The sequence below is a fragment of the Equus asinus genome, chromosome 6, assembly GCF_041296235.1.
Source record: "Equus asinus isolate D_3611 breed Donkey chromosome 6, EquAss-T2T_v2, whole genome shotgun sequence".
Classification (NCBI taxonomy): domain Eukaryota; kingdom Metazoa; phylum Chordata; class Mammalia; order Perissodactyla; family Equidae; genus Equus; species Equus asinus.
The window spans coordinates 94,480,839-94,504,276 of record NC_091795.1 but is presented as its reverse complement, the minus strand read 5'-3'; the positions used below and the strand labels follow the sequence as shown (position 1 = coordinate 94,504,276).

Sequence of the window (23,438 nt, the reverse complement as noted above, 5' to 3'; positions counted from 1 at the left end):
CATGTAGGAAGCATGCATGCATGTAGGTAGGGAAGCAGTGTGTGTGTCCGCAGTAGATATGCAGTACATATGCACGTGTGTAAGTACTGTGCAGGGAGGGTGTAGGTAGTGTGTAGTATGTATGCATGTGTGTATGTGGTGTGCATGGACGTGGTGTGTGCATGTGCATGTATGTATATTAAGAGATTTGTCATAGGATTCGACCTTATGTTAAGCAGTCTCTGTAAGGCTGATCCTGGAGCTTCAGGTCCCCAGGAGAGGCAGGTGGGAGGGAAGTTGGATGTCAGGTAGGGAGAGCAAGAATAAGCTGGACCCCTCAAGCATGAGCTGGAGCCCATGAAGATGGACTGAAACTCTCATCGGTTCCTGTTGCCTCTGACCTTGGGGTGTGGGTGTCCCCCAGAACCTGGGCCTTCATCATAGAGTTAAGCACACACATCTCTTTTCTTAATTTTCTTTTTTTTTTCGTTTCCTTAATTTCCTTTTCAAATCACTCATTGTTAGTGTATAGAAACATTACTGTTTTTATGTGTTGACTTTGTATCCTATTGTTTTGCTAAATGCCTTTGTTAGTTCTAATGGGTTTTTGTGAAAGGTTTAGGGTTTTCTACATATAAGACCCTATCATCTGCAAACAGAGATAATTTTACTACTTCCTTTCCAATTTGGATACCTTTCATTTCTTTTTCTTGACTAATTTTTCCAGCTAGAGCTTCCAGTACTGTGTTGAAGACGAGTGGTGAAAGCGGACATCCTTTCCTTTTTCCTAGTCTTAGAGGAAAAGCTTTCAGTCTTTCACCATTGTGTATGATGTTTGCTGTGGGTTTTCCATTTATGGCTTTTATTATGTTGAGGTAGTTTCCTTCTATTCCTAGTTTATTGAGTGCTTTTATCATGAAAGTGTGTTGAATTTTGTCAAGTCCTCATTTTGCTTCAATCGAGATTGTCATATGGATTTTTCCCCCTTCATTCTGTTAATGTGAGGTATCACATGGGTTGATTTTTGTGTTGAACCATCCTTGCATTCCAGGAATAAATCCCACTTGGTTATGGTATATAATCCTTTTAATATGCTGCTTAATTTGGTTTGCTAATATTTTGTTGAGGATTTTTGCATCAATATTCATCAGGGATATTGGTCTGCAATTTTCTTTTCTTGTAGTGTCTTTATCTGGCTTTGGTATCAGGGCAATGCTGGGCTCATAGAATGAGTTAGGAAGTGTTCCTTCCTCTTCAATTTTTTGGAAAAGTTTGAGAAGAATTGGTATTAAGCATTCTCTAAAAGTTTGGTCGAATTCATCAGTGACGACTTCAGGCCCTGGTCTTTGCTTTCTCGGGAGATTTTTGATTACTGACTCAATCTCCCTCCTGCTTATAGACCTGTTCAGATTTTCTATTTCTTCATGATTCAGCATTGGTAGGTTTTGCGTTTCTAGGAATTTGTCCATTTTGTCTGGGTTATCCAATTTGTTGATGTACAACTGTTCATAGTATTCTCTTTTAATATTTTTGCTTTCTTTTTTTTTTTAAGACAAGCAATCTTTTTTTTTTAAATATTGGCACCTGAGCTAACAACTGTTGCCAATCTTCTTTTTTTCCTTTTTTTTTCTGCTTTTTTTTTTTTTGTCCCCAAATCTCCCCAGTACACAGTTGTATATTTTAGTTGTGGGTCCTTCCAGCTGTGGCATGTGGGACGCCACCTCAACATGGCCTAATGAGCGGTGCCATGTCCGCGCCCAGGATCTGAACCGGTGAAACCCTGGGCCGCTGAAGCGGAGCACACGAACTTAACCCCTCAGCCATGGGGCCGGGCGCCTATTTTTTATTTCGGTAGAGTCAGTAGTAATGCCCTCAATTTCATTTATGATTTTAGTAATTTGAATTTTCTCTCTTTTCTTTTTAGTCAATCTAGCTAAAGGTTTGTCAGTTTTGTTGATAGTTCCAAAGAACATACTTTTGATTTCGTTGATTTTTCTCTATTGCTTTTCTATTCTCTATTTTGCTTATCTCTGCTCTGGTCTTTCTTATTTCTTCCCTCTGCTAGCTTGAGTTTAGTTTGTTCTTCTTTTTCTAGTTCACTAAGTTGTAACGTTAGGTCGTTGACTGGAGATCTTTCTTCTTTTTTAGTATAAGCATTTATAGCTACAAATTTCCCCCTTAGCACTGCTTTTGTTGTATTTTCTAATTTCCCTGTGGTTTCTTCTTTGACTCATTGTTTGTTTAAGAATGTGTTATTTAATTTCCACAAATTTGTGAATTTTCCAGTCTTCCTTCCATTACAGATTCCTGACTTCATCCAGTTGCGGTCAGAGAAGATAGTTTGTGAGATGTTTATCTTTTGAAATCTATTGGGATTTGATTTGTTAGCTGTGTCGTCTATCCCGGAGATGCCAGTATCAGCCTGAGAAGAGTATGTGTTCTGTTGTCGGGCTGAGCCTCCAGGAGGAACAAGTCCTGCTGACCCGCTTCAGACTTCTGCCTTCCAGAACTCTAAGAGGATAAATTTGTGTTATTTTAAGCCACTAAATTTGTAGTAATTTGTCACAGTAGCTTCTGGAAACTGGTGCAATGACCATGGCACTAAGGGCCTCTTGGACCTGGAGGTGCCAGAGCCTGGAAGAGGCCCGTGTTCTTGAACCCCAATTCCACACTGGGAGGTGTCCTCCCTGTGACCTTGAACAAGCTGCTCCCTCTTTGCTGCTCCTCAGTCATCCCACCTGTAAATGAGGGAGTCGAACCACATCCATCACTGTCAGATTCCGGGACTCCCAGACCGTAACATGCCCTCTCCCAGCTACGCAGGACCCACAGAAAGTCTCCAATTTCCCATTGTGTCAAGGGAGGACTGTTAAAAAAATAAGCAACTGCCATCCGCTCTCCCATAATTTCATAGGTGAAAGGACACGGTTATTCATCTCAGCACAAAGGCCAGTCCTTTACACTGGACACACTTTGCTGTCCAGTATAGTTGGTAGGAAAAACTCATCCCACCAGCGTTACTGTCATTTTGCTGCAGGCTACCCAAAGCTCCTCTCTCACAGGGTCGGAGCAGCTTCCTGACGGCATCACCCAACCAGCTCCCACCTGCAGGAAAGAGAGGTCTTACCTGTTTTGCTCCCTTGCTCTCAGGTTCAGTCCTTCCCTCCCAACCGTGAAATCCAGTCAAGGCCACCAATTTTAATAGATGGAAACCCATCAAGAACTGTTCACCTGAATATGGGGCAGGAAAGGGAGCTGAGGACACAGGGCCTGCATGCTGGGAATTTGGTCCCATGTCCTCTGCTGGCCTGAGAGCCCGCAGGCATGGCCAGTATCTTCCAGAACGTAGCTGTTTTGTCTCCCGAGACTCTTTGCTTATACTTGACTTCTTAAGTCTGCTGCTGCTCTCAGAGTCACTAATGGGCACGTCCCTGGCTGTGCCAAGCCTTCCGTCTGCTTCTCAGCTGAGCACTTTTTGCGCCTGCACTAAATGACCCTCTCCTGTGGTTTGTCCCCTTGTCATCCATTGTCAGGAAAGCTTTTATTTTCTGTCATCCTTTCCAAAAGTCATTTTTGTGACTCTCGGTTTTGACAGCCTGGAAGCGTCCCTTCTTGTGTTGTGCGCCAGCCAGGAGAGGTCATCCTGCAAGTGCCCTCTGGGTGATGAGATTGTGTGGTGAGAACCCGGTATGAAATTGGAGGAATTGTGCGAACTGGTTGTTCAAATGCGGCACTCGGTGGGAGTGCTCATGCCACTGAAATTGGAAAACACTAAGCACTGGTGTCTGGCCCCATTTACAGTGATGCGGCTCCTGTCACTCTGGGCCTTCCTAATTTAGCTCGGTGGGTTTCGGCTCTTGGGTCACATTGGAGTCAACTGAGGACTTTTAAATCACTTGCCTGGGCCCCACCACAAACCAACAAAATCTAAGTCTCTGGGACCGGGCCCGGGCAAAGGTATTTTGAATTCCCCGGTAATTTTAACCCACAGCTAAGGTTGAGAACAAGACTGGATCCACCTCTTCAGAAGGCTCATTCCCAGCAGCCTCGATGGATAGGCCGACCCCAACCAGGCCCTGCTGCCGGCTGCCCCAAGCAGGGCTGGGGTCAGTCCAGGGAGCAGGAAGCGGCTGCTCCCTAACCGAAGAAAGCATGTTTGTGCTGCAGACCAGCCTCTGCTTCCAAGTCCGGATATTTACCCAAGACTTAACCGCCCCTTTATCTCCAGTCAATAGAAAGCACCATGGAAACTGCCATCAGTGGGGTGGCCGGGCACACCTTTTTCCCAAGAACACAAACACGCTTGTTTGTTAACCTGTCTGGTGACCTTGGGAGAGTCCTGCCCTACCCCGGGCCTCTGCCCTTGGGTGTGAACCAGGACTCACGCTGGGAGATGAGAAGGCCCCTCCAAATTTACCACTGCAGGCTGCTCAGGCTGGACTTACTCGGTCTTTTTTCCTTTCAACAGATGCTCTCAGACAGGGGAGGCAATCCAGACAATGGGAAGCAGGGCTGGGCCTGCGGCCAGTGTCCTCTGGACACCATGTTGCTCTGAGCTGTGGGCTCCAGGGTCCCTGTCTCAGACGGGCCCTGCAAGGAAGCCCCACGGCTGTGACTGCAAGCCTGTCCAAGGGAGTATGGACAAGAAGGAAGGGTGGGGGACTTTGGGGGGGCTGAAGGATTAGGGGGCACATTCCAGAAGTCCACCATTTAGGATGTTTTCACTCCTCTCTCTGACAGAGCCTCAAAGGTTTGAGTGGGGCCATCTCCGTCTTCCTCTTTAAAATGCCCTGATAGAGGTGGGAGACCTTGCTTGGGAAACTGAGGCCCGACCACCGGCAGGCGCTCATTCCCCCCAGTTCGCTCCCGTACTGCTGTCAAGCCTGACCCTCTTTCTTACTTCCTGCCTCTGGAATCATCCAAAGACATACAACTGAGGTTCTCGCTGGAGTCCAGCTAGGGCCCCTGCTAGGTGCTTGTCATGCCCACCAGAGCATATGCCACCATCCCTCCTCCGTGTAGCACTGACTGACCAGCCCAGCCACAGCCACCCGCTTCTGACAGAGAGCCGCCCTCACTGCCTGGCACGTCCCTCTCTGTTCCGTTCCATGTGGACTCATTCTCCCAGTGTTTAGGGTTTTCCCTACGGTGTCTCCCCAGTCACCGATTCAGGCAGCATGCAGAAAAGGCGAGTGAGCTGGACTTGGGCTCAGACAGACTTGAGTCCAAATCCTCATTCAGTCCCTCATCAGTCACCCTCATCCCTCATCAGCAAGCCTCCCTTATTCGTCTCGGAGCAGATGACACCCTGCCGTAGGAGACACTGCACGCTGTGCCCTTTTCCTTGTCTTCCTGGGTGTACTTCCCGGCCCCCATGCAGTTCAGTGTGGCCACATAGGGGAGTTTTAGCCAATGGGATGTGAGTGGACGTGACATGCACAATTCCTGGGTCAAAGATTTTAAGAAGTAGGCACGCCCCCTTCAGGCTCTGTGGTCGTCCTGCCAGCTGAATGCAGATGACCTCAAGGCTCTGGGGCTGGTGGAGCCCCAGGATGGAAGGAAGTGGGGTCTCTGCACGTGCACTGTGAGCGGGTGTGAGTGAGAAGTCAGCCTCTGTTGTTGTCAAGCCTTATACAATTTGGGTCTTTTTGTTATCACAGCTGGAGTTATCCTGAGGGACACGCTGCCTCACAGCCTTGTTGGGAAGAAGAACTAAAGTGAGTGAAAGGGCCTAGCACGGTGCCCGGAATGCAGACAGTAGGCGTACTCACTACATGTTGGTTTCTTTCTTTCCTAATTAGCATGAATTGTTCTCAGGCACATGGACAGACATGGCCTCAGACCTTTCCTGTGACTCTGGATTGATGGCTTGGCTTATTTTATAATTATATTATTAATTAATATGAATTATGATATACATAATCATGATTGTTTTGTAACTACTATAAGCTTCAACTTTGTTAGGATCCCAGTCTTTAAGGCACAACTATTGGATACTTTGTGCTCACAAAGCTGTATCAGTCAAAGAGCTTTGGGTTGCAAGTGATAGAAAACCATTTCAAACTGGCTTAAGCAAAATAAACAGTTGAACAATAAGTAAATACACCAATAGGGACTTACAAGCTCACAATGTGCATGCAGGTCTGGCTGTATCCAGGCCCTCAGATGTTGCCTCAGAGCTCTCTCTCCACCTCTTAGCTCACTTTCCCTCTGCTGCAGGTTACTCTGCAAAAAGGTTCACACGTGAGGTTGGCAAGATGGTCCTGAGCAGTCCTACAGCCACACCCTGCCCATCCAGCTCCCAGCTCAAAGGAAAAGCTCTGTCCTCCAAATATTGCAGTTTGGGGGTGGATATTTAAATTGGAGTGTCATACTTTTGGCTCTGCCCCTGCTGTCATGAGGCAGCCTCACTGAAGTCTCCAGTCCCCTTCCTAAAAACCCAGACCAGAAACACCCTCTTATTCCTGTTCCCTGGGCCAGCCAGATGGGAAACCAGGTCCCAGGGAAAGGAGCTGAAGGAAGTGGGAAAGGCGGAGGCCAGAGAAGAGGAGGTCGTGAGAGCCGGCCTCCATCTGTGCAGAAACGGCCGGTTCCCGTGTGCTGTGCAGTTCCGGAAGGGAGCAGCAGGACCGGACACAAGGAAGCTGGTTTTCCTCAAACTGAGGAAGCCCATCTTGCAAGTCAGGGCACCCGGGTGCTGGGAAGGCGGCCCCGGGGTGGCGAGGGTTGTCAGGGCTGTGACGGGGAGCCGCTTGGAGCCTCCGCGGCAGGATCAGGAGCCTCAGGTGGAGTCCCAGTCGCGGCTCCACTGCGGACCTGCCAAGCCCAGAGTTTCCATCTGTCCAGAAGGGGCAACGACGCCCTCCTTGCAGGGAGATCGAATGAGGGTCATTGGATGGTGCTGGGCAAACAGTGCCACGCTAGACAAAGAGGACCCTACACAGCCCAGAAAGCTGCAAGGACAAAGGGCAACGCGAGCTTCAGGGTCAAGGTGTGAGAGCGGGGAGGGGTGCACACAGCGGGGGTGGGATCAAGGCCCAGGAGGCCAAGAAGGGGCCTGCTGATGGGGTGCCATTGGCTGGAGCTCTGCAGAGGTCTCAGACGAGTGTCTTTAGGTTCCTACAAGATACAGCGGCCGCCGCCCCGCCCTTTAGGAGCTTGCGTTGTGGTGGAGATGGGGGCAGACACTGAACAACGGACACAGTGAATGAGCAAGCTGTGTCGACGAAAGAAGGGGCTCAGCGCTCGGGGGAAGATGCGACAGGATGAAGGAGATTGGAGTGTGTGCACGGGGTCTCTGCAGTATGAAACACTCACGGGCTCGAGGAGAAGCTGGCGTTTCTGCAAGAACACGAGGATGTGAAGGGAGAGTCAGCATGGAAGCTTCTAGTTGGAGCTGGTAGCGCTGCCTGGAAGCCCCTGCTCCCAGCTGTGAGGTCCTTCCCCTAATGGAGCTGAGGTCGGGAGCTGCTGGAAGAGCGGAGATGGGGGCGGGCCGTGGGGCTCTTACTACAGGAGGGTCAAGACTGAAGCTGTGCCAGCAGGAGAGACGTCCTTCCCGTGATAAGTCCTACTGCGCCACACACATGCAGGCAGGAAGCAGGTCACCCCAGGTCACCCCGGGAAGGCGTGGATTCTCCACCCCACCAGCAGGGCCTGCAGACTTCATTTTATCAAAGGCTCAGGAAACACAAACCCGTGTAGGCGTCCCTCAGGCTGCATCCTGTTGGCTGGGCTCCAGGCCAGACCCTGCCTACTTTCCTGGGAACATCCTAGAAGGAGGCTATGGGCTGTAGGGTCGGGCAGAGGAGGGTTCTGGTCTCCACTTGACCCTGGAGCTGGGGATTCAACTTTGGGGTCTTCGATTCCTTCTCTGAAAATGGGGAACGTGATACTTCCTCTTAGGGTCAAATGGGGCGGTAACTAAGGCATTTCGCCCGTGCCTGGCTTGCGGGAATTCTCAGAAATTCCCATTGTCTGGGGATGTGGGCTGGAGGGAGCAGGCCTCCAAGTGGCTCCAGAGGTCTGGATTCTGGCCGTGTCACTGCAGGAACCCTTGTGATCCGCTGGGACTGAGTTTCCTAGTCTGCGGTGAGGAGGCGCCATGCCGATTCCAGCCAGCAGGACTGTTGGCAATGTCCGGGGAAATGATGATGGATGGGGGTCCTCTGGGAAACAAGAGGCGCTACCGAGCGTCCCTGTTCTGGTCTGACAGTCACAATTTTCCCAGAGGCTCCTCCCTAGCTCACTGTCCTCAGAAATGCCCTCTCCTGTCATCCCAGGGCCGTTCCTGAGAGGGTAGGAAAATCACCCGGTGACCGCCTCCCTATCCTTCCGTCCGGGTACACTTGGTTGTGAGGACTTGGCCGTGACTTGTGACTTCTGATCGGTGCTGTACAAGTCGAGTCACATCTGTTCTATCATCCTGCCCTCGGACACCCCATGGGTCATGTCGTACTGTACCCATTTCACACACGAGAGGACCAAGGTCCAGAGAGATGAGGTGCCGTGCTCAGCGGCACACAGCTGGTAGGTGCTGAGCCTGTGCTAGGCCAGGTCTTCCAGACCAGGGCGGGCACGTACCCAGTGTCTTGGATGTTCTGATGTACGCCTGTCACCCAGGACAACGATCGAGATCACCCTCTTTTGCTTTCAGAAGTACCTTGTTTGGATGCTGAATTACACGGCCTAAAGGAAAGCTTATGACGGTTTCTACTACATCGCAGCTGATTTGAAGGGTTCAGCCTAAATGGGGGACCACAGCCCCCCCGTAGACTTGGAGGGGAAGGGGAAGAGGGAGCCTGTTCCCAGATAGTCAACAACCCCCTGCCCTCTGCTTCAGGCAGACCTTTCTCAGTCTGGCCTTTTCCAGCACCCATGGGCAATTCCCTTCCCGCCATCATCCCCTTCACTCCTCCTGCTGCTGCTCCTCCTCCTCCGCAGGGCTCCCAGCAGCTCTGGCCACCTGCTTCCCACAGCTACCCAGGAGTCCACAGGCAGGCACCTCAGCAGATGCCCCTGACTGAGCATTCTCCAGGGACAGCTCCGTCTAAAGATATCAGCATGGTCCATCTGGTCCTAGCCTCCCTCCATCCTTGCCACTGGGGACCCATCTTCATCCAGTTGCAGAGCTCCAGAACCCCCAACCAAGTCAGCCAGATATCGCCAGATGCCATTCCCCTCCCTCCTTTCCAGCCATGCCCAACTAACTCATGGTCCCATAGCACCAATGGACCATCAGATGGATGCTCATGATCCAGGGGGCGGCTGGAGAAAGGAGGAAGGGAGCCCAAGCCTGTTTGGGGTGTAATGGAGCCTGGGGCCCAGTCTGTTGTGGAAGGTGGGTCCCAAACTCAAAGAGAACAATGTTCACAAACATCAGAAGGGTCCCATGGGGGGGCTGGCCCCGTGGCCGAGTGGTTAAGTTCGCGCGCTCCGCTGCAGGCGGCCCAGTGTTTGTCAGTTCGAATCCTGGGCGCGGACATGGCACTGCTCATCAAACCACGCTGAGGCAGCGTCCCACACGCCACAGCTAGAAGGACTCACAATGAAGAATATGCAACTATGTACCGGGGGGCTTTGGGGAGAAAAAGGAAAAAAAATAAAATCTTTAAAAAAAAAAAAAAAAAGGGTCCCAGGGGACGCATGGCTCCTGGCTGAGCTCAGGGAATGGGCTGACATGGGTGCTGGTGAGTCATGCATGCCTCTGGGACAGATCCCCAGGAGCGCCCTGGAAAAGTACAAAGCCGTTATTTACCGGGCAGCGTGACGCTGCGTCTTTGACATCGCTGGTTGTTGGGCTGCTGGTGCTGCATACATTTCTGAAAATGCCTCGGGTGCGTGACATTTATTAAATCAAGTGCTTTCTAGTTTTATTCCCCAAATGCATAGACAATTCTCTTTGTAGATAATGTTGCCAGCCTGCCCAGGCCTGCGCAGCTGAGCGATCTGATTGGAGAAGATGCTATAGCTCCTGCCAGCAGAAGGAAGGAAGCGGCAAGGGAGCTGGGGACTTTGCATGACGTCAGAGCTGGTTAGTCTGTCCTCTCCACCTTTCTCCATTCTAAAGGTAGCAGCATCTGTGGTGATGGGGGGAGAGGTTTGGAGGGTCCTATCCCATTGGCATTGCACACAGATCTGTGGAAACACTGGGGCCACCATGCGCCGTCCTGCATCCACCCCTGTGCACAGGCCACGCTGGGAGGAGCTGGCATGTGTGGGCGGCAGCTGCCCTGGGATAAAGTGCTGTCCAGCCTCCTCAGCTGACAGGGCTCCGCCTGTCCACAGCAGTGCGAGGAGCGTCAGCCCTGGAGCCAAGCACTTGACCTTGACATTATTGTATCTGCTCTTGCTCCACGTACACTGGGGCCACCCCGCTGACCACCCCCTAGGCTGGGCTTGTCCCGGGGCTGACCCTGCATCTCAGCACACGCTGAGGGGCCCCTGGAAGAACTTGGGATGGAGGAAACCAGCCTGTCTGAGACTCAGCTTTCAAACACCTGGCCACTGGCCTTCCAGAAGGCATCCCCTTCTCTGAGCCGCTCTCTAGGAAGGACACACAGAGGTCAAGATGGTCTCAGGTCCTGCGGGCTTCCACTCCTGCAGCTGTAGGGTCTCTCGATGTTCTGGGAGAGGCAGGAGGCCAGTGCTTAGAAGCAGGGTAGCTCTTCCAGAGCAGCCTCTGACAACACCAACAGCAAAGTGCTCCATCCCTTGGGGCAGCACCGCAGGACTGACAGAGCATGGCCACACACCCTCTCGTTCGTGGCTGCGCCTCACCTGCACCATCTGAGGCTGCCAGGGGGTAGAGCTGTGCCCGAATGCAGGAAAGGCAAAGCAGGCCAGATGTGAGACCATGCCCGCTGCCCCTTCCCCGGAAACGAGAGCTCCTCTCTCCTGCCTCTGTGTGGGCGTAGAGTGAGTGAGAGCTGTGGCATCTGAGACGTTTGAGGTCATCTAATTCCACCGCCTCTCTCTGGGGGTGAGACAACTGAGGCTCAGGTGGTGGTGACTTGCCCAGGGTCTCCCAGAACTGGTGGCAGAGCCTCCAGGTGTCCTGCGATCTTGGACAGGTCTCTCCTATCTCTTGTGCGTCTAGGGCTGGGTCAGTAATGGCGATGTGCTCTGGTCGGAGTTGCTGGCCCTGTCCGTCCTGGCGTCCTCTTACCACACACTGCATCGTCGGCCTTGGTCTTTCTAGGGCTGCACTTGGCCCTCTCCCTCAGCAGTCCTGAGTGTCTGGGCTACCTCAGAGCTCTGTGCCAGCCCCTTCCATCATGCGCCTTGCAGAGGGAGGTCAAAGGGCCCCGTGTTCTGGACCAGCCAGGCCTCAGGGCCAGTCTTCCTACAGCCCTCCACTGGGGGACAATTTGCTGGCTGGCAGGCTGCCTGATGAGATATCTTTGTCCCCAAAATGAGCTGTTCTTCTTGGTTGGTTCCCATAACACCGCCTTCCTCCACAGCCCAGCTCTGTGCAGGGTCTCCAGGTGACCCAGGCAGCAGGGGTCACCTCTCCCTGCTCCCTTCAGATGTGGGCCACACTGGTGGGGTGGGCATGTGCCTCCATGGGCTTCCACCCCACCCCCACCCCAAGGCACTCAGGTTGAATTTTCCACACCTACTTAATTCTCTTTCAAATGGAAGGGAAAAAATAGCAAAGGAAAGGTCCCAGAAGCTCTGAAAGGCTTTCACAGGCTCCGAGCAATTAGGCAGCTGAGCTGTGGGAAGTGGCCGGAGTGTTGGGAGGAGGTGAGTCAGGCAAGCAAAATCACAGGCAGAATTTTCCATTACGCCCTCCTCCCCAGAAGTGGGTGTGTCCATGTGAGGGGGGCCCTTGGGGCAGGGGTCACGCTGACCCCTCTGAAGGGGCCCTCAGTGTGGAAGACACACAAATGGCCCTCCCAGAAGGGAGAAGCACTGTCTTTGGGAGTCCCTGACCACCTACTGTGTGCCCTGCCCACTGCCTGCCCGGGGGAGCCAAGGGCCCCACACGGAGCAGAGTGTCCAAGGGAGGCCGGGCTCAAGGTGCTGGCAGGGAAGGCAGGCGTCACGTGCCTAGACCCACCCAGAGCTCGAGGGCCTACTGTGTGCCAGCTGCAGGCAGTGTTGGGGGTCAGAGGCTGCCTGCCCCAACCTGAGGATCCTTGCTTTCTTGGGAGGGAAATGGTTAAAGAGGCAGAGAGCCTACCCTTGAGGAGTAGCCCCTTGGGGGCCCCTCGACTCACTCGAGGGCCAGGTTTCACCGCCCTGCAGACAGGTGCAGGGGCCCCAGGCAGCACTGGACCTGACTAAGAACAGCACACACCCACACGACACACTAATCCTCATGACCCAACTGTACCCCACGGCGAGATGTCCCCAGGGCAGCAGGAGCAGGGCGATGCCTGGGGACCTGCAGTGGTTCCCAACTCCCCTGAGTCTCAGTGTCCTCCTGTCAACTAGGGCTGCTCAGACCACCTCCCTGGGAAGCCCATCGGTCTAGGTGTGCGCAGCCAGGGGCGTGCCCAGCTAGGAGCTGGAGAGGGCAACTGGTGCCATCACACACACACATCTACACCCACGTGCACACACACATTCACTCATGTGCGCACGCGCATCAAAAAATCTACGTCGGGAAGTGGAGGGCTGAGCAGAGGTTTTGCAGGGAAGAGCGAACTGAGCAGGCATGTGGGGACACGGCCCGGCATCTCCAGGTAGGAGGGAGCAGGGAGCCCAGGGGGCTGCTGGGCAGCCTGGAAAGAAAGGCTTGGAGCTCCCACCCTCCAGCTGTGTCCAGGTGAGAGGATTGGACCCGGAGGAGAAGTCAACAAACTGTTCCTGGCACCAGGCCCTCCCCACCTCCCAGCACCGGGTTCAGACAGGGCTCAGGTGAGGCCAGGCGAGCCAAGCGGGGGCTCACGGATGTACCTATAGGTGCCAGTCTGTTTCCAGGGAGCTGGGCCCTTCCACCCTGCCCTCTGGTCCCCAGGGTCTCTAAACACTGTGCTTGGGGGTGTCCTGCTCCCTAAGACCCCAGGGAGATCCCTACACACCCAGCACAGGGTGAGGGGGTGACAAGTCTCTCCAGGGGGTGGGGATCCCGAGCCGAGTGCTTCCCGGGAATGGCTGCCCCCTCCCTCTTACGCGTCTCCAGTAATTTAAAGCCGGGCCCGCGGGCTGCAGTCTTCCTTGTCCAGAGCCCCGGCCTTGGAGAGTAAGCCTCACGTGCAAACCGCCTCCGGTGAGGGGGCCACCGCTGCTGGCAGAGTGAGAGAAGGAGGAGGTGGGGGATCTGGTCTGGGCCGAGCGGGCCTCCTGTGGCCTCTGACGGTGCGGGAGCAGGCTGGGCGGAGGGCGAGGAAAGCCCAGCACCCAGGGGAGCCTGAGCTTTGGTGCTGGGAGGTGTGAGTCCTCACGGCCACCCAGGGGCAGGGCTCACAGAAGGACTTAGGTGGGGAGGCTGGATGGTAGGTGAGCAAATCCACGTTCAAGCCCAACTGGCCGCTTGATGACACCAGTGCCCTCAAAACTCTCCCTGACGACCAGCCCCCTAACCGCTGCCGGCGTCTTCGTGTCCACTCAGGTGGCCTCTTCTTTGGGCGCAGGGACCTTGCAAACCGGGTCAACCAGGGGCACTTCTACCCCACCTTGGGTTCCTAAGACACCCTCAGGTTCACGTGCAGCCTCACCAGTGACAGACTGGACCTGTCCCTCTGCCCTGAAGCCATTACCATGGATCTCCGTCCTGCGCTGCGAGCCAGCCACAGGTCTGAAGGAAATGAAGGGGTGCTACATCTCCTGATTATCAAATGGGGTGTACAGTTTGTTGTGGGTGTCGGGGTGTGCTCCATGCCACGATGTGTGTATGGGGAGGGACCTCACTGCCCTGTCATTCTTCTTGACACTGAATCGCGGGATTGGGGAACAGATTTTAGCTGAATCTTGGCCTGATTAGACAAGCCTCTCTCTGTGCCTCAGTTTCCCCCACTATAAGCAAGGTTGAAGCAGAGACCACTCAGGCCTCTCACAGCTCTGAGTGTCTCTAAAAGGCACAGCCAGGACTCAGGCTGGCGGTCGGCTGAGTAACTCCCTGCCAGGTGGGGAGCCCCCACCAGCCCCTGCCACACAGCCAGGCCACAGAGCCAGCCTGGAGCATGTGTCACTGCCCTGCTCTGCGAAGGTGGGTGTTGAGAAGGGGGGGCCCCGAGAAAACGCATTTGACCTTCACTAAAATTAGGTCCCAAGTCCCAGGGGGCAATTGAAATGAGGATGAAAATGAGAGAACAAATTGAGGGCATTGGAGGATGTTAAAAATATGTGTATATATTAATGGAAGCAATGAAAATGAGGGCTCCCATAGGCGGGCGAAGCACCCATGTGACTGCCATTATTTTAGCAGCAGAATCAGAGGGGGTGGGGTGAGAGGGGTCCCCAGGAGCACCTGCTCCCCGTTGTCCCTCGTCCTACAGACAGGAGAACTGCCCACGGAGGGCAGTGATGTTCCGAGGCCACAAAGAGTGATCCCAGAGCCGGGCACCCACCCTCCAGGAAGCCGGCTGTGGGAAGGACCTCGGGGCCCAGCCCATCTTCCCTGCCCTCTGAAGGGATGGCCCGGGGGGATGGGGGCCATGCCATGCTGGTCACAGTGCCTGACAGACCTGGTCACTGCTGTCATTCTGACTGTTGATCAGGAGTGGAGGGACGTGCGAACAGAGTTACAGGAAATGATCTCTGGAAAGGAGCAGGGTGAGAAAAGCGGCGCTGGCCTGGCCAGGGGAGGCCTATGTTTTGGGCCAGCAGGGACCCAAGGACGGGGTTTGGGGGCTGTGGAGGAGGAACAGAGAGGGTGGAGGGGCCGAATGTGGGCGAGGGAGTGAGGGAGCCGAGGCGATGGCAGGGTTCATAGCCGCCATGGCAGCCACGGTGTGACAGTGACCTCTGGCTGAGCCCCCACTGGGTGCCCACACTGTGCTGGGCCCTCCCTCCCCTGTCCCCTTCAGTCCTCACCGCCGCCCAGACACCATCAGGAGGGGAGCTGGAGTCTCTGTTCAAGCCACTCTCAGGTTCAGCAGCTCCCCCCATTCCTGGGCTCCCCTGAAGCCCCCTGCCCCCAACCCCACCTCTCAGCCCAGCCCTGCTCCTGCTGCCTCTGACCTGAGCCCAGGCTTTTCCTCCGAAGGCCTCGGCCACCCCCAGCGGAGCCTCTGGCTTCAGTCTTTCTCCTCCTGCTCGCCCGCAAAACCTCCCCAGAGCCAGCCAGTCTCCTGGGAGCCTGCAGGGGGCAGTGGCTGGACAGGTGGTACCCCTGCCGGTTCAGGGGCCTCAGGAGCAGGCTGGGGTCAGGCCGCCTCTGGGCCTCGGTTTCCTGATCTGTGAAATGAGCCAGCTGAATTCTCCCTGGATGCCTCCACAAAGAGCAAGGCCAGGACTCTCTCCCGGGTGGATTCCCCAGGTCTAGCGAAGGCTCTGGTGCCCAGGTCATGTCCTCCACTACCTGCTGGGGCCCTGCAGAAGGGAAAAGGGAAACTTTACCCTGCCCCCACTGACTTAACACGGGGAGAGACCAGGAGGGGAGTGGAGTGGAGTGGAGGGGACCCCAGTCGGCCCTAAGAGCCTGCCAGTGGTGGGAGAGCACCCAGGACCACAGCCCCTGCGGGCTCAGGCCCATCGGGGGAGCCGGGCCCCAGGACTCTGGGGAGGGGCAGAAGAGAAAAGAGGAGAAGACCCAAGGAGGGGGCTCTCTTCCCGCCTCTGGGCTCCAGCTGACTCGTCTATACCATCAGGAGGTGTATTGGGCGATTTTCACGCAAATAACAACACTCAGCACTAAGTGACTTACACGATGAGGTCAGTTTGCTGTGTTTGTCTCTCTGTGAAGTATTGCACAGCACAAATACAAACACAAAAGCGAACGCCAAAGGGGAGACCATTCCACAGAACAATCAAGGAGACGCACCGGCCCACAATGAGAGCCCAGCTGCAGCCATTTCCAGGCCTGGCTGGAGGGGTTCCAGCTGTGTCTCTGCAGGTCTCCGGGATCTGCCCTCCCCGTGTGCTGGAGCAAAGAGGCTGCTCTCAGCTGCTGGGGCGAATGCGTCCTCACCCTCTCTGGGGACAGAGGGACTTTCCCACACCCCTGATTTGGGGCAGAGCCCTCGTGAGGTGTCACATGGACAGCCCCCGGGGCATGAACAGGCTGATCTGAGTGGGCGAGGCTCCCGGCCCGGCTTTGCCCCCTTGGCTCCGCGGCACAGGAAGAAGTGGGCCTGTTGCTCCCTGGGGAAGACGGTCATTGCTGATGGTGACCCACGAGCTTGGGCACTCCTGGGCACCCAAAGCCCTTTCCCCCCGACCCCGGGACCTGGGGAGAGTGACGGACAAGCACTGGCAAGCTGGCGAAGGCTTGACCCACTTGTCCATCCCACAAGCATAGACGGAGCCTCTGACACCATGCTGGCAGCTCGGAGAGGCAGAAGCTAAACAGACCTGGGCCAGGGGTCACAGTCTGGTGGAGAAAGACAAGCGCACTAAGAGCCGTGACCCAAGGAAGAGTCAGGGAGGGAGAGGCCCCAGAAGAGGGAGGTCACTCCAGGGAAGGGCCCAGAGGGCTTCTCAGAGGAGATGGCGTTGGCCTCGGGCACACTATCCATATGTGTGCAGGCAGGACAGAGATTAGAACCCATTAGGTTCAGAGAGGTTGTCTGACTTTCACAAGACCACACAGGCAGTAGGAAGGTGGCAGATCGACAGCCAGCACCCTGCCCACAGAAACTTGGACATCATACGTGATCCTTTCATCTCTTTCACGGCCCCCACCCCCACTGCAATCAGTCGCTGAGTGGAGTCATGCTGGGACCACTGCCTAAAACTCAAAGCGATGGAACTCCCTCCCTCGCCCTCCTTAGCCCCGACCGGTCCCCTCACCTGGATTGTTGCCAGATGCTCCCCTGGCCTCCCTGCATCTGCTCCTGCCTCTCTACCACCCTTCATTCCAGCAGCAGCCAGCGTGCTATTTCAAAGTCCTAAATTAAATCACGTCTCTGCGTAAAACCCTCCAGTGGCTTCGATCAGAGTGAAAACCCAGACTCCTCGGTGCGTCCTGTAAAAGTCGGTCTGGGTGGGCTCTCCTCCCTCCACAGCTTCCTCTCCTGCCACCATCGCGTCTTCTTCCCTAAATACCCAAAGCTGCCTCTTCCTCAAGGCCTTTGTCCTAGCAGGTCCCTCTTTCCTCTGACTTTTTTTGCGTGTGAGGAAGATTGGCCCTGGGCTAACATCTGTTGCCAATCTTCCTCTTTCCCCCCCCACCAAAGCCCCAGTACACAGGTGTATATCCTGGTTGTAGGTCATTCTAGCTCTTCTGTATGGGACACTGCCACAGCAGGGCTTGATGAGCGGTGTATAGGTCTGCTCCCAGGATCTGAACCGGCGAAACCCGGGCCGCTGAAGCAGAGCAGGTGAACTTAACCGCTGTGCCACCGGGCCAGCCCCTCCTCCAACATTTGAAATCCAGGTTCTTCCTAACACTCAGGTCTCGATGTCACCTCCGTGAGAGGCCCCCCGTGATGGGAGTCACAGACCTGGAATGTACGGAAAGTTTGGGGTGACAGATGGGACTTGCACGAAGAGTGGCTCTTGAAAGAAAGTACGAGGATGTCTCACGTACCCTCCCCCACGTTCACCTGGCATTAACATCTTACACAACTATAGTGCAATATCAAGGGTAAGAAATTGGCATTGGTGCAATCCATAGAGCTTGTTCAGATTTTACCAATCACTACACACTCATTTGTGTGTGCATGCATGTCTGTGAGTGTGCGCATGTGTGTAGGTCCATGCAATTCTGTCTCACGTGTAGCCTTGCATAACCCCCGCCACAATCAAGATATCAACTGTGCCACCCCGCAAGGCTCCCGTGTGTCAGCTCTTTATAGCCACACGTGCCTGCTCCTCTCCCATCCTCACCCCCGCTGACTAGCCTCCTCTCCATCGCTGTAATTATGTTACTTCCTGGTTGCTACGGGGAATGGTGCAGTGTGTATCCTTTTGAGATTAGCTTTTTTCATTCAGCGTAATTTCCCTGAGTTGTGTGTATCAGTAATTCTTTTCTATTTATTTCTGAATACTATTCCACGGTGTGGATATGGCACAGCTTATTTAACCATTAACCTGTTGAAGAACATGGGGTTGTTTCCAGTTTGTGGCTACCATGAATAAAGGCAGGTTTTTTGGAAAAACCATATGTAGGCTACTAGGTGGAGAACTGATCGGAATGGAGCAAAAACAGAAGCAGAGAGAGCAGTGTCCTTCACCATGGTCCATGGAAAAGACGACGGCGGATTGAACCAGGCTGTCAATGGCGGGATGGAAAAACGGTCAGATCCAGGTGACGCTTTGCAGTGGAGTCGACGAGCCTTGCTGAGGTGGCAGGTGAAGAACAGAGAGGAACCCTGTGTTTTTGGCTTAAGAAATAGAGCAGGTGGAGACGCCCAGGAATTGTCCGTTTGTTCGAGCTCTTGGAGGGCCAGACGCAGCGCCACCTTTAACACGTGGAGGGTGCTCAGCACAGGTGTGCTGACTGAGCAGGGCTGGAAGGAGCTGAGGGCTCACGGCCTGTGCTCGTGGGTGGTGGAGCCACAAGTCCCAGAGATGATCCACTCCGTTCCCATCACCTCTGGCAGCTGTTCCCCCCGTGGAGGCTCTCAAAGGCGAGTGTGCGTGATGGTCACCTGGGACATTCCAGCCAGGCCCCAGGCACTCGGACGGGCAAGGTCTGCATGGGGCTCAGGACTCTGCGGGCGTCACTGGCTCACAAGGCGAGTCTGGTGCAGTGGGGCCTGAGCCGGGTAGGTCTTCCTGTCTTCCCACACTGTCCTGGCTGGTCACAGGGACCTGGGGGAGCTTGTGGGGGGCACACGTGTCCGAGAACCAGAGCCCTGAGCACGCGCGCTGGCTGCCCCAGACACAGAGAAGTCCCCTGGGGGTGGCTCTGGGAGGAAGCGCTGTCCAGCTGTCCGTCCGTATTGGAGAAGCACCTCACCTCGATGGCATGGAGATCTCAGGCCCTGGGGAGGGTGAGAGCAGAGAGAGAGTGGGGTGCGGGGTCTTTGACCAAAAGGAACTCGGCGCCAGCACGGCCACCGTGTCCTCCTTGCCTGGGGAGGAGGGCTGAGGGGTTGAATTCCAGCTTCCAGGATTTTCCTGCCAGTGGCTTCCTCAGACTCCAAGCTCACAGCCTCTGACTGAGCACGTTTTGTGTCCCACATTTCAGGCAGGGTGACAATGCTGGGGACAGCCGCAGGGCTGGCTGGGGGATACAAGCCTCCCAGGCAGTGGGGGAGAATGCTGTGAGGACCCCAGGCTGCGGAGAGCTGGCCCGACACAATGATTCCCAGCGCCTCGTCTGGGAGCCCCGCTCTTCTCGTGAGGTCACCTCAGGTGGGGAAATGCAGGTCTTCCCCAGAGGGTCACCAGCACAGCGGGTCAGGGGACAGGGAGGGAAAGGCAAGGAGGCAGAGGTCAGGCAGGGGCCACACAGGTCGGGGGGCCAGATAAAAGAGGGGAGGCCCAGTTAAATTTGAATTTCAGATAAACACCAAGTAATTTCTTTGTATATGTCCCAAACAATGCATGGACATCCTACATTTTTATTTGCTAAATCTGGCAACCTGATGTGCAGGACACCAGCCGGTGCATCTATGGAGCACCTTTTATATGCCCAGTACTCTGCTGAGTAGACACTTTGAACCAAGCTCTTTGTTCCCTTAATGAGTATTGACGGCGCACCTATTACATGCCAGGACTGTTCAGGGGAGATGGGGATTCAGCAGTGAGCAAAACAGACATAAACCCTGCCCTCTTCGCCCTCACGTTTGGCACTCACATTTGAGGATGGGGGCAAGAAGTAAATAGACAAATAAAAATATAATATGTCAGGTGGTAAAAGGGCTAAGTGGAAAATAGAGCAAGCCAATAGGGAGAAGAGGGGGGCTCTGTTGCTGACCTACATAGGGCAGAAGGAGGTCCTCTCTGAGCAGAGACAGGCAGGAGGTGAGCACACCCTGGGGAGGCACTGCAGGTAGAAAGAAGAGCACGTGCAAAGGCCCTGAGGAGGCCATGCTGGAAGAAGTCAAGGCACAGAAAGGCTGGAACAGAGTGAGCAGGGGGCAAGTGCTAGGGAACGAGGTCCAAGCAGGGGCCAGATTGTGTCAGATGGAGTCGGCCTCTGCAGGGAGTTTAGCTCTGAGCACGATGGAAGCCAGCGGAGGGTTTCAAGCAAAGGAGTAACAGGACTGCGGTCTGGTTAGAAAGCTCGCTCTGGCTTCTGATATTTGATCTCATTCAATCCTCACTGCACCCCTGCGCGAACTTTCCAGATGCCCGATGAGGGTCAGGCCCTCCCAGGGTGTTGCCTGCCCTCCCTCCTTGCTGAACTACAGAAGCCAGTAAAGGACAGGGACCTGGGGCAGTGCCTGCTGGTAGTGGGAAGAAAAATGCTTGTCTGAAAGCTGCTTTCTCATAGTGAGAAAATGTCACTGTCCTCCATAGCAAGGAATGGGGGCGCCCTCAGCCGGGCCCAGGCTCACCTCCGTTACAGCACCGGCCGCAGGGCCCTGTTCTCGGCACCAGCTCCCTGCTGAGAGCAGGCTGGGGCTCCTGAGGGACAAACAGCGGGATCAGCTCGGGGTGGCCAGCAAAGCCCAGCCTGCCCATCCGCCGTCCCCTCCAGGCACGCCGCTCTTCCTGTCCCCAGCTGCTTGGCTGGACTGTGACCCCGGCACCCCTCACCGCCCTCAGGTGACACACAAGGCCTGAAGGTCGCCCTGCTCCTCCCGCCCTGATGCCGGCTGCGCGGTTGGAACCGATCCCAAAGCCTTTGCTTTCCGGGCCCTTTCCCGGCTCAACACGGCCTCAGAGGAACCCCTGGCTGGCCCTGCCTGGTGTCGCCTCCCAGGCAGGGGTGCTGTCCCTCAGGGCAGGGGTGCGGGCTCACAGCGGGCCCTTGACACCCCCACCCCAAGTCCTGGCAAGGTGACTCTGCGGCCTCCAGGATGGCTGTCCTCTCCCTCAGCTGGCAGGGCTCCCGCCAACTGCAACGGGCTGAGCCGCAGCCTGGCGTGGTGGGAGCCCTGCGCCCCCAGCCACCCGCTGACAGCCCTAGAGCGCAAGGCCGGGCACCAAGCAGGCCCAGAAGGGAGACGCAGGGAGCTGCTCGGTTTCCCTCAAAAATTCTCCAGGGAGCTGTCTGCTGGCCTATGTGTGCATGTGTGTGGTGTGTGTGTGCGTGCGTGTGTGTGTGGTGTGGTGTGGGTGTGTGAGGTGTTTGTGGCATGTATGTGTGATGTGGGCATCTGTGGTGTGTGCATCTGTGGTGTGTGCATATGTGTGGTGTGTGTGTGTGGTATACATGTGTGGTGTGTGGTGTATGCATCTGTGGGGCATGTGTGTGGTGTACATGGTATGTGTCCACCTGCTGGTGGGCACTTTGCCTGCGGGGCCCACAGAGAAGACACAGCCTGAGCTGCTGTGTTGTGGGGCCCAGGGTTGGAGGTGGGGCCGCTGGTGGGAGAGGCCGGGCCTCCATCTGGGGCTGCAGGCTCGGGGCCCCTGCTCCAGCTCCCTCCATCGCTGCAGAATCCGGCTTCTGACTCCCCAACGACCCCTGCCACCCGTCGGCTCAGGGTGGGCTTTCACTAGCCAGACCCAGTTACTGTCAGCCTGCCCTGCGGATGAGAAAACGGAGGCGGAGGAAGTTAAGTGGGCAAGCAGGCTGGCTGGGGCTCCAGAGATGGCTGCGGGTGCTTGCTGGGACCTCATGGTTTGGGGCAGCCTGGGCAGGCACCCCGGGCCTGGCAGACGCAGAGGTGGACCCTTCCTGACCCTCACCTCCTCCTTGCCCCCAGCACCCCATCCTAGGGGGCTCTGCCATCTTCACCCCTGCGGGCTGTGCCCCAGCGTCCCATGCTACGGCTGGCGCCTCTCAGATGTGGGGGGCGAGGCCACCACGGAGACTGGCGGCCACAAGGGCGGCATTCTGAGTTACACAGACCCGACTTGCCTGATGGTGTGTCTCCTCCCAGAACGTGCTTTGTGACAGCTCGGCGCCCAGCCTGCTCTCCCCAAACACAGCTCCCCTAGGAGGGACACACCCTGTGTTCCAAGGAGAGGAGTCCTGGGGGGCCCCCTGCCTACGGGATGAGCCCTTACCAGAAACGAATGTGAGGAGGGTGTTCCGATAGGCCGTCTCTCCCAGGGGCAGGCTGTGCGTGCAGCCCGGCGTCCCTCCCCTCTGTGCCCACCTCCACTAGCCTGTCCCTGGCAACAAGCACCAGCAGCTGTTCTCTCCTCTCTCTGTCATTCCAGAAGCCCGGAGTGGAACGAGTTCTTCTCAAGTTTTGCATTTATGACAATGTAGTAGCATTTGACAGGGCTGGACCGAGCCAGGCCGTGGGTTGGAGAGTGACTGTGATTCCACAGCTGGGGTACGTAACGGTGCTGGAGTCTCCGAAGGACCTGTCATCGCAGGCCCAGACCTGCGAAGCCTAGAGCAGACCTGCCTGGCTCCATCCACACTCAGGCTAAGCACTGGAACTCCCTGCACGGAGAGCGCTATTGTCACCACCCCGCCACCTGCTCCATCCCTCTCCATGCTCACCACCCCGTGGTCATCACCAATGTCTCCACCATCATCCCCTTGTTATGTCCTGCACTTGCTGGGCATGGCTTTGCATCTCCTACCACCATATCTTGTCGGCTGTGACACCCCCCAACCAAAAAATTGCAAACAACAGTGACAGGATACTCAGCGACACAATACAACTGGAGCCTTACTCAATGCACATGGCACGGGGACATGATGGGGTGACTGTTCAGAGAAGGAAGGAGGGAGCGAAGGCCTGGCTACCCAAGGCCTGAAGGAGGTTGGCGGGGAGGATGCAGAACAGAAGGCAATTTTCCTGCAGCCCCTGTCATGGACCACTGTGTTCTCACCTCCTCTGGGTCCACCCTCCTCTTGCTTTTGAACCCCGTACAGAAACAGCCAGGGCCCCGCACTGTGTTTCTGTGCTGAGCCAGGGCCCCAGACACCCAGCAAATGTAGCTTCTTAGAAGCTTGTGATGGACTCACTGATCCTGATAGCCCACTGAGGATGTCCGGAATATTCCCCCCAGAGTTCAGAAAGGGATTTTACCCGCCTCCGTGTCCAGGAAAATGACGACCCTCTTGCTACCTGGTGCTGACTTCTCTGTGGACCAGGAAGGACTGACCTGTAGCTGGGGAGGGGTACCCTGCTCTTCTAGAAGAGAGTAAGACTACAATTACTGCCCTGATGGTTTCAGAATCACCAGCGAGGGAGTTCATAGTTTGGGGGGGAGCAGTTTAATGTCTGCTGAAAGCTGAGCTGGCCCTGCAGTACTTAGAACTCTCTGGACGTCAAAATCAGAGCTCGCTGCCCCCCAGTGCGGGAGTCTGCCTGGCTGGCCAA

The 23,438-nt window shown here is 55.5% G+C and overlaps 1 long non-coding RNA gene across 1 annotated transcript; it reads right to left on the bottom strand.

The window, feature by feature from the left end:
• Nucleotides 1–1,625: 1,625 nt before the first annotated feature.
• LOC139045565 (uncharacterized) lies at nt 1,626–7,561 on the bottom strand. Its single transcript, XR_011504211.1, has 3 exons — nt 7,297–7,561; nt 6,100–6,204; nt 1,626–2,490 (listed from the first exon to the last, which is right to left on the bottom strand). It is a non-coding gene; the product is annotated as an uncharacterized lncRNA (long non-coding RNA).
• Between the last annotated feature and the right edge of the window lie 15,877 nt (nt 7,562–23,438).